Source organism: Gekko japonicus, unplaced genomic scaffold (assembly GCF_001447785.1).
Source record: "Gekko japonicus isolate JY-2015 unplaced genomic scaffold, Gekko_japonicus_V1.1 scaffold4, whole genome shotgun sequence".
NCBI lineage: Eukaryota > Metazoa > Chordata > Lepidosauria > Squamata > Gekkonidae > Gekko > Gekko japonicus.
In genome coordinates this window covers 258,021-266,717 of record NW_015165234.1, presented here as the reverse complement: position 1 = coordinate 266,717, position 8,697 = coordinate 258,021, and the positions used below count along the sequence as shown (strand labels likewise).

Here is an 8,697-nt window from a genome sequence, read left to right as displayed (position 1 = left end):
GAAAGGCTATTCACACGGGCTGAATATTTCCAAGGCAGCTACCGGCACGGTTGCTCTTGTCGAAGGGGGCGTTTTCTACCCACGCATTCAGGCTGCTGTTTGTTCCCTTCCTTTCCAAGTAAGTAGCAGCATAAAGATTAAAAACAAAGAAAGAACTCACGACGGGGCAGTTTTTAACCTGATGGGGAGAGAGGTAGGGAAGGATGGAGGGCTCCGCAAACTCCCACCAAGCGAATAAATTAGGGTTTTCCTTTGTTAGGCATTTCCCCAGGAAGCGCGGCGTGGCTCTGTCCCTTCTCGTCTATCTCCGGATTGTATCATACGGCAGGTAAATGAGAGGCAAGATTTTGCGCAGCTTTGTTGAGTGATAAGCGACGTATATGGAAATGTATTCCCTTTTGCTTTAGAGTTAAGGACGCCTCTGCGTGATGCTGGAAACACTTGTCTTTGCCTTCACTCTTGCTCTGGTCGGTCGCTGCCTCCCCGCCCCCCCCCGGTCAAGTGATGGAAGTCAAAAAGAAACACACGGTTTTGCTGCTGTGAGATCCCTTTTAAAATAAAAAGGCAATCGCTCGCTCATCCAAAATGTAGAAGAAAAGATTTGCTCTCCCAACCAATTATGGTTGGGTGATGCGTTTACCGATTGCTAAGGGCTATTCTGAGCTCTTGTTTCCAGGAATCCAGGCCACAGATTAACAATGTGCTTATAAATGGTGCTTCTGATGCAATCCTATGCGCATTTATTCATAAGGAAGCTTCACTTTGTTCATAGTAGCTGACTTCTAAGTATGCATAAGAATTGAGTCAATCCGGAAATTAGTAGGACACTGAATCAGCCTACAAGGGGTCTTTAATGCTGCATCCCTGCACAGTTTTACCTGCAAGTCAGCCTTACTGAACACAGCGGGACCTTCTTCTGAGTACAGTTGTATAGGATTTGGCTGTCCTTGAGCCTCATAATAACTTTCATGTGATAAACAAATGTTTTAGATAGAAAGTGGAAGAGATCCATTTTCAAATCATATTCAGATTTTCACAGTGCAGGTTTTACAGTCATGTAACAGACCGATTACTGTGGAAATGCCCTTATCTTATGATGCATCTCTTAAATGTTACTAACACAAAGTGTGGTATTTTTTGGCCACTGTGGTGTTTTTGTTTGTTGTTTTTTGCATCCAAGGTACAAATATTCAACATGCTTAAAAAAAATGAATTAAATTTTACTTAATGCATATGACAGCTGGGTGAAAATGGTGTCATTTTAGTCCCTGTCTTGCTGAAACACTCCCAGTTGATGCATGGGCATTAGAAAGTGGATCCGCTTTGGGTATCTTGTGCAAACTCAGGTTACAAATAGCTTTTGCAGATAGGGTGGTTGGAAAGCTTTTTCAAATGGGTACAGATCAGAGGTCAAAAGGTGCTGGATACAGTTCCAGTCTGGCAAAATTCCAGAGATTCTTGTTGGTTCCTCTTTCTTAAAGTGATCTGTTCAGAATTCTTTCCCTATTATAACTGGCACATAATGTTCTTAGGTGGTACAAACAGGACCAATTGTTATTGCTGGTGAAGGAATGGTATTAACGATTTAGTGTGCATTCCTCCTAATCAGATCACCATCCCTTGTGTTTCATATGTATTTTGTAAATGGGCAGAGGCATGCTTAGGAAGGAGTAGAAAAGGAATGATCCCCAGCAGTGAATTACCCTGAGAATCACTTTTCAAACATGGTTAATCCCAATTTGATGCGGCTGATGAAATCATTAATTCAGCAACCCTGCTATAATTTTATTATGTCTAATAGTAAGTTCTCCCCACCCCGACCAGTCATGAATGTAGCAAAACTCACCCTCAGACAAGGTGGGAGTCTGCCTTCCTGGAAGATTCCCAGATATACAGAAGAAGCCATGACTTTGTAAATTAGCCAAAGGCAGGGAAGAGGGCCAAATGAGAGTTCCTGGAGCAAGGAATATTAAAGGGGTGAGGGAGAGAGTAGCTTGCTTAGGCCCCTGAGAGTTTATAGAATCTTGCAAGAGACAGAGTGGGGAGAATTTCCCAGATTCCCCCGCCCATCTGTTAGACCCCAGCTTGGTTAGCCTTAGGCCAGCTGGTAAAATGCAAGACTACTTAGGGGGAAGGGGGTGACTTCTAGATGCATGTTCAAATGTGCATGCATTGAATGTAATATGAGAATTACTCAATGCACACATGAAGGGGGAAAGAATCATGTACATGGATTGTCTGTGCATTCACTGTAATTTGTGAACAGGGCTACTTCTGGCTTTGGAGTCAAGTGCCTTCCCCCACATACTGTACCTGAGAATTCAGGAATGGCTGCCTGTGTTCATACCTCATCACTACAACAATATTGTGCTGGAAGGGGTTTCCCCATCAAACCCCCTTCCTATATCCTCAGTCTGAATTTTCAAATAACACAGGAACATCATCATCATCAATAATAATAATAATTGTCACAGTTGGAAATGGATATTTGACTGGTAGATGGTGTTCTGCTATTCAAGATCTAGTCAAGCTCTTGGGAATTTCAGATGTATCTTTGCAGGATTCTTGCTGTTCCAAGCTACACTTTCTTCTGAAGCTGAGCTGTTGTTATTTGCTCCATGCCCAGAATGTCCAGGTGCTTCTTGCTCTCGTGAATTTCTGGCTGATGGTAAGCCATACTTCTTGCAAAGATTCCAGTGCCACATAGCTGCAACTCCATTGTGATGTTCTTTATAGTCAGTTTGAGCAATTTTACTGCAAGCACTGACCATGTGGTCAACTGTTTCCTCTGTCTTGCAAAGTCCACATTTGCTGTCATCACTGGTCTTCTGAATCCTGGCTTTCATACTGTTCATTTTGAATGCCTGCTCTTGTGCAACTAGAATGAATCTTTCCATTTCTTTCTTCAAGTGCCCATTTTGGAGCCACTTCTAGGTGTTGTTTTCCTTATCAACTTTGTTCTCTATACCTTTCAAATAATGTCCATGCAAGTGTTTTTGTTTCCAGTTGTCAGAGTGAGTTTGACTGTAATCTTTGAGATTTCCTGGAGTACTGGTGTTGTGCTGGAAGACTGGGGAAGAATGAATGTTGTCCCTATCTTCAAGAAGGGAAAAAAGATGGACCCAGGAAATTACGGGCCTGTCAGCTTGACATCAATACCTAGAAAAATTCTAGAGCAGATTATTAAACGCTCTGTCTGTGAGCACCTTGAACGGAATGAGTTAATTGGTAGTAGCCAGCATGGGTTTATCAAGAATAAGTCATGCCAGAACAACCTTATCTCCTTTTTTGACAGAGTTACTAAAATGGTTGACTCTGGCAATGCTGTGGACATAGTGTATCTAGATTTCAGGAAAGCATTTGACAAAGTTTCTCATGATATCCTTGAGGATAAGCTGGTTAAATGTGGGCTGGATGGTGCAACCGTTGGATGGATTCATTGTTGGTTGAAAAATCATACCCAGCGAGTGCTCGTAAATGGCTCTGCGTCTATGTGGAGGGAAGTCTCGAGTGGAGTGCTGCAGGGCTCAGTCTTGGGCCCAGTGTTGTTCAAAGTTTTTATAAATGACCTGGAGGAGGGAATGCTTATCAAATTTGCAGATGACACAAAGCTGGGTGGGATTACTAATTCTGAAGAAGACAGAGTCAGGATTCAAAATGATCTAGATAGGCTGGAACAGTGGGCTGAGGCACATAAAATGAATTTCAATAGAGATAAGTGCAAAGTCCTACACTTAGGTACAAAAAATCAAAGGCACAGATATAGAATGGGAGGAACTTGGCTTGACAACAGCACATGTGAAAGGGATCTAGGTGTTCTGGTTGATCACAAGCTAAACATGAGCCTGCGGTGTGATGTGACTGCAAAGAAAGCTAATGCAATCTTAGGATGCATTAACAGAAGCGTTGTGTCCAGATCACGGGAGTTGGTAGTTCCGCTGTATTCTGCTATGGTCAGGCCTCACCTGGAGTACTGTGTCCAGTTTTGGGCACCACATTTTAGGAAGGATGTTGACAAGCTCGAGCGTGTCCAGGAGAGGGCAACCAGGATGGTGAGAGGGTTGGAATCCAAATCTTATGAGGAAAGGCTGAAAGAGTTGGGTATGTTTAGCCTGGGAAAGAGACGGCTTAGAGGGGACATGATCAATGTTCCCTCTAAGCTGTGGAGTCTTGTGAGCAACAATTCTACTTGTGAGCTAGTGGCATTAAAGTTATGAGCAAGCAATCTGGCTGCTGCATAAATTAGTTTGCTCTGGAGCCATCTTTCCTGAGCGAAGACAAAAATGTGTGAGCCGGAGGCTAAAAACCTGTGAGCTAGCTCACACTAACTTAGCTTAGAGGGAACACTGGACATGATTGCAGTCTTCAACTATATGAAGGGCTGTCATGCAGAAGGTGGAGCGGATCTATTCTCTCTTGCTCCAGATTGCAAGACTAGATCTAATGGGTGGAATTTACAAGGGAGTCGATACCGGCTAAATATCAGGAAAAACTTTAAGAGTGGTTGAGCAGTGGAACAGACTGCCTCGGGAGGTGGTGGATGCTCCTTCGCTGGACATTTTCAAGCGGAGGCTGGATGACCATCTTTTGGGTATGCTGTAGAGCTATCTTTCAGCTATGCTCCTGCAGAGTGCAGGGGGTTGGACTAGATGACCTGCAAGGTCCCTTCCAACGCTAACATTCCATGATTCTATGATTGCAGGTTTTTTTGTAATCTTCTTTGGTTTCTGTAATCTTAAATAAGTCTGCCTTTTATATTTTATTATTATATTATTATTATTACTAGTTCTTCTTCTACCACTACTACTACAATGATATCCAACAAGTATAAAGTGAAAGTTTCTCATAACTTTTGATTCCTGTACAACAAAAAGCAAATCCCAGCATGAATAGAACAGCTAATTGGGACTGAATGAAGTAATTGCAGAGGTTGCTGGAACATGTTTTGTATGATTATTGTAGCTGCTAGGAAATTCTGTTTTGTGGATTCCAGCAGACTCTTTGGGTGCGTGGGTGTGTTTTTGTGTATGTATGCCTACCAAGGGATGTAGGGTCTTAGGAAAAGGTTATTGATGTTAACAAAACCAGTAGTCATTGGTTCATATGTATAGGGTAGTAAAATCACAGCTTTTAAAGTCTTAAATGTAAGAAGGGCATAATTATTTCTTAAAGCTGTATTGCATAGTATTTTTTTCATTTTGATAACTGAAGTAATGTGTAAAGTAATATGATTTGCAGACCATAGAATGCATGTAGAAATAGGACAGCTGCCCTAGATCAGTTTCCTAAATGTCACAGTGTTGCGGCACATTAAAGGCTGATGGATTAATTGCAGCTTAAGCTTTCACAACCCAGACCCACTTTTTCAGAAGCCACAATATATTTTTTTTTAACTTTTGAAGAACCACTCTTTGTTATTTTGGCTACAACAGAACTATATCGCTGCCTCTGCTTAAGCTTCCAACTTTGAGCAATTTATCAGTTTATTAAATCACTATTGGATGGCAAACCTGTTTAATTGGTATGCATGTTTTGCAAGGTATTTTTTGTCATTTTTATGCAGAACCCTTTTAACTAGGACTGGTTTGCCTGTAATTCTGGTCTCTTTATTTAAGCACAAGTGTTGTTGTGCCAAGAGATCGGAGTTCTGTCTGTTTTTCCAGCTTCACACAGTGCAGATCTTTCTGCTCAGCAACTGTTCCAAAGGAGACTATCGAATTATGGACTTCCTATCCACCCACAGCTATATCAAAAGGGTTGTGTGGCCTGCCTCATTCACTTCAATGGAGAAGAAAGCTGTGCATAAGGATGTGTGTTCAGCTGTTTCCACTGCTAATATATATTTGGGTATCTGGAGGATTCTCAGAATAGCAGTATCTGGGTCCTGAATATTTTTGGAAATGTTCAGGAATATCTGGGGCTGGCATTTTAAGACTCCCAGGCCTGTGTTTCTTCCATGTTCTATGTTTCCCAGGCAACAGGAGGGAGGTTGCTCTCTCAGGTAATGGGAGCAGATGTTAAGAGAAAGCACTAGAACTAGTCAGGGGAAATGTTATACTATCGGCCATAGTATCCTACTGTGCTGCCTCTCAGTGCTGGGACTTAGGGGAAACATGCTATGGTGGTCGGAATCCTATCTGAAGGGTTGGTCTCAAAAGGTAGCGTTGGGGGATTTCTGCTCTGTCCCATGGCCACTGGCCCGTGAGGCTCCACAGGGTTCGATCTTAAATCCCCCCCAATGCGATTTAATATCTATACAAAGCTACTGGGAGGTATGGGCTGTGATGTCATCAGTATGCAGACGATACTCAGATCTGCCTTTCTTTTTCACCTAATTCTGAGGAGGATGTTGATGTTCTGAACTGGTGCTTGGAGTCAGTAATGGGCTGGATGAGGGTAAACAAGTCGAAACTTAATTCTGACAAGACAGAGGTTCTGTGGATTAGCGGAACAGCAGATGGATGACTTGAGATCTCTCCTGTCTTGGATGGGGTTGTAATTCCCTTGAAAACCAGGTGGCTGTGGTGATTTGGAGTGTTTTCACCTAGCTTTGGCTGGTACATCAATTGATTTTGTTTCTGGTTCAATCAGATCTAGCCACAGTGATCCATGCCTTAGTTACATCTAGACTGGACTATTGCAACTACTTGGGGCTACCCTTGGAGAGTATTTAGAAGTTGCAACTAGTGCAGAATGCTGTGCCTAGGGCCAACTATCGGGAGCATGTTACCCACATACTATTTATTTATTTGATTTTTATCCCACCGTCCCCACAAGTGGGCTCAGGGTGGGTTACAAAATACAGTGTACTGAACCAAGAATAAAACAGTTTAAAAGCCATAAAAACAACTACAGTGATTACAGCAGCTACCAGCAACCCTGATCTGCTACCGAGACTGATTAAAGTTCCTTTAAAGACCTACATGACTTTATATGATATCCGAAAAACGGTCTTCTCCCATATGTTCCTGACCAGGAATTAAGATCACCGGGAGAGGCCCTCCTGACTGTCCTGCCAATCAAAAAAGCTCATCTGGTGGGTACACAAGAGAGGGCCTTTTCAGTGGCAGCCCCACAATTATGAAATAACCTGACCCTCTTACTTTCGGTCTTCAGGAAGCAGCTGAAGACAGTTTTATTCAGGACTGCTTTTGCCTAACTTAATGTTTGAGATTTTTAAACTATTGTCTTTTATGTGTTTTATAACTGTTGTTTTATTTATATAGGAAGCTGCCTTGAATGCCACAAACAGAAAGGCTAATAAATGTTGTAAATAACTAGAGCTGTCTGCCCAATCACAACCACTCTTTCATGGTTCTCTGAGCATGGACAAGCAAGATAAAAAAGGCTGTACCTTTACTCCATTTCAGGGTGAGATTTTTTTTTTTTTAGTAGTGAACTGCTATCCTGACTGGAATGGTCCAGGCTAGTCTGATTTCATCAGAATTTAGAAGCTAAGCAGGGTTGGCCCTGGTTAGTACTTGCATGAGAGACTACCAAGGAAGTCCGGAGTTGCTGTAGATTTTCCGGGTTGTGTGGCCATGGTCTTGACATTGTAGAACCTGACATTTCACCAGTAGCTGTGACTGGCATCCTCAGAGGCATAACACAGAAAGATGGAGTACTCTCTGTGTCAAGGTTAGAAGAAAATGGTAGGCAGGCAATTTATATCTACTCCAGAAGGTGGGGTACGGCTGAGTTCTCCATCTTTCTGTGTTATACCTCTGAGGATGCCAGTCACGACTACTGGCGAAACGTCAGGTTCTACAGTGCCAAGACCACGACCACAACCACACAACCCAGAAAATCTACAGCAACTAATGAACTCTGGCCGTGAAAGCCTTCGACAACATATTGAAGTCCAGGTTTGTTACCCAGAGGCAGGCAATGGCAAAGTCCCTCTGTAAGTCTCTCACCTTAAAGACCCTATGGGGTTGCCATAAATCAGCTGCAACTTTATGGCATTTTCCACCCCCAGTGTACCGCTACTGCTCTCACCTGTCTGTGTCTTGGATTAATTTTGCAGCCTGACTTTCAAGACCCTCTTCTCGTTCTGTGCTCAGACTGGTTAACCTTTTGTTTTTAAAATATTATTTCAGGTTTTTCTGTGTTTTTGTCGGGGGGGGTTGTATTGGGGGGATCTTTGTTTTCTTTCTGGTTCTTTTAAAAATAGTGGTTTGGTTTTGCACTGTTTTCAAAGGGTTTTAAAAGGTTGGTGCTGTTGAGTTCTCTTCTTCTGTTTTATTTCTGAATTTTTAACTGGTTTGCATTTTTTTGTTGTTTCCAAAACGTTTTGGAAAGATTTGTGCTGGGGAGAGGGAGATGGTCGTAGTTGGATTCTCTGGTTTGACATTGGTTGTGTTGGTCTTGTTGGTTCTGTTTGCATTTTGAGGTTTCTGGACATTTGGCTGTTGTCTTGTTTACCCTGGAGAAAGCATGGCACTATTTTCCCACATAGAAAACAATAGCGAGAAGTTGGATGGCTAGGGGCAGCTTGTTCATGGGCCTGCAGAACTGGGCCTCTTTGATTTGCTTGAAACTGGGGGGTGGGAGAGATCTATAATGCACAGGCAGGGCAAGTTCCCCGGCAATTTTGGTGTAATTTGCTTGATGGATTGCCATTCTAGTGTCCAGAATCACATGCCTGAAAAAATTTAGAATTCTGGGAAAAAAGGACCAGAATCAATTCGGGGGGGG

General features: G+C 42.6%; 1 protein-coding gene across 1 annotated transcript in view; it reads left to right on the top strand.

Annotated features, from left to right (window-relative positions):
* Positions 1-8,697, top strand: part of LOC107109238 (cystathionine beta-synthase-like) — a 66,812-nt gene continuing 58,115 nt past the window's right edge. Inside the window, exon 1 of the mRNA XM_015409813.1 lies at positions 1-118. The gene's annotated coding sequence lies outside the window, so the exon portion shown is untranslated. The remainder of the gene's footprint in view (positions 119-8,697) is intronic.